The 2,169-nt window shown below is 49.7% G+C and overlaps 1 long non-coding RNA gene across 1 annotated transcript; it reads left to right on the forward strand.

Annotated features, from left to right (window-relative positions):
• The first annotated feature begins 482 nt into the window (after window positions 1-482).
• Window positions 483-1,698, forward strand: LOC135980190 (uncharacterized). The gene is made up of 2 exons (XR_010597381.1): window positions 483-538; window positions 1,376-1,698. It is a non-coding gene; the product is annotated as an uncharacterized LOC135980190 (long non-coding RNA).
• The last annotated feature ends 471 nt before the right edge of the window (window positions 1,699-2,169 follow it).

A 2,169-nucleotide genomic window follows, 5' to 3' on the forward strand; every position in this document is an offset into this window, starting at 1 on the left:
GATGAGACATATGTGCACCCCACCCTGTCATAGATGCATCGGTGGTCAGAATGCGTGATGGAGCCTGTTGAAGAAACGGGACTCCAGAACAAAGGTTGGAGTGGACGGTCCACCAACGTAGCGAGCCTTTGACTGGAGTAGGCAGGGAGAGAGTCTTGTTTAAAGAATGCATATTTGGTTTGTAAACCGTTGCCAACCACGCTTGGAAGCACCTCATGTGCAGGCGTGCATTCTGGACGACAAAAGTGCACGAGGCCATGTGACCTAGTAGTTGTAGGCAGTCTCGGGCAGTTACCTGAGGGCTGTTGCGAATAGTTGTGGTCAGTTGTTTTATGGAATTGTAGCGATCGGGTGGGAGCGATGCCAGCCCGGTCCGAGAGTCGAGGTCTGCGCCTATGAACTGAAGGTGCTGGGTGGGGCGTAATGTGGATTTGTCTCTGTTTATTTGTAGGCCGAGAGAAAGGAAACACTCGACTGTGAGTCGTGTGAATCGGAGCGCCTCGTCGAATGTTGAAGCTTTGAGGAGGCAATCGTCGAGGTACGGAAATATTATTACCCCTTGTCTCCTGAGGTAAGCAGTGACTACAGCTAGAAGTTTGGAAAAAGCACGGGGGGCTGTAGATAGTCCGAAGGGGAGTACCCTGTATTGGAAATGTGTGGAACCAAGGGTAAACCGGAGGAAACGTCTGTGGGCCGGATGTATAGTGACGTGGAAATAGGCATCTTGTAGGTCGAGGGCAGAAAACCAATCGCCCTGCTCCAGCGCTGGGATTATGGTATTGAGGGTCACCATCTTGAACTTTTGTTTTTTGATGAATCTGTTGAGCCGCCTGAGATCGAGGATTGGTCGCCATCCCCCATTTTTCTTCTCCGTTAAGAAATAATGGGAGTAAAAACCCTTCCCTCTGTGTTGCTCTGGCACGACTTCTACTGCTCCCAGATGAAGGAGATGTTGCACTTCTTGGAGGAGTAGCTGCTCGTGAGAAGGGTCCCTGAAGAGGGACGGGGAGGGTGGGTGGGTGGGAGGTAAGGAGAGGAACGGGATGACGTATCCAATTGTAACTACCTCTAAGACCCACTTGTCGGAGGTAATCTTCCTCCATTGTTGGAAAAAAGGTCGTAGGCGGTGTCCAAAGATTGGTGTGTCGGCTGAAGTGAGGGCATTGCTTTCTAAACCCTCGACCAAGTTTTCAAATCTGCCTATTAGCTGATGGGGGTTGAGGCGCCCCTGTAGAGTTTGGGCGACGTCGCTGGAATCTTGGTCGTGGACGTTGCGGCTGTTGCTGTTCCTGCGGTCTATGGGAAGGTTGTGTAAATGCGGGATAACGTGGCCGGTGGTATGGTTGGTATCGATATTGTCGTCTCCTTGCCGTAGGTGTCTGGAGACCTAAAGACCGGAGGGTTGTTCTGGAGTCTTTCATTGAATGAAGCACTTCATTCGTGTTAGAAGCAAAAAGTTTGTCACCGTCGAAGGGAAGATCTTCAATCGTGTTCTGAACTTCTCGAGGAAAAAAGGAAGAGGAGAGCCATGAGCCCCGTCGCATGACTATCGCTGTAGCGGTAGATCTTGCCGCTGTGTTGGCTACATCGAGGGCTGCTTGGAGAGCGGTGCGTGAAATGGCTTGGCCCTCAGAAACTATAGCTCTGAACTGTTGTTTTCTTTGTTCTGGAATGTCATCAATAAAGTCCATTAAATTATTATAGTTTTTATGGTCGTATTTTGCCAGGACTGCGGTATAATTAGCTATGCGAAATTGGAGGGTGGAGGATGCATAGACCTTGCGACCAAACAGGTCCAGTCGTTTGCTATCCTTGTTAGGTGGGGCAGAACGAGAATACTGTTGTCTAGCCCTCTGGTTCGCAGCGTCTACTACCAATGAGTTTGGTGCTGGGTGAGTAAAAAGGAATTCAGAGTCCTTTGGAGAAATAAAATACTTCTTATCCGCTTGCTTGCAGGTAGGTAGGCTTGTCCCTGGAGTCTGCCAGATGGACTTAGCAGGTTCTAAAAGGGCTGCGTTAATTGGAAGTGCCACTCTGGAGGAAGAAGGGGGCTGTAGGATGTTCGTCAGCTCATGCTGTTGTTCGGGAACCACTTCCAGGTTAATGTTCAGGGCACTAGCAACTCTCTTAAAGAGGTCCTGGAATTTTGTATATTCATCAGAGGGAGTG

Source organism: Chrysemys picta, unplaced genomic scaffold, assembly GCF_011386835.1.
Source record: "Chrysemys picta bellii isolate R12L10 unplaced genomic scaffold, ASM1138683v2 scaf2147, whole genome shotgun sequence".
Lineage (NCBI taxonomy): Eukaryota > Metazoa > Chordata > Testudines > Emydidae > Chrysemys > Chrysemys picta.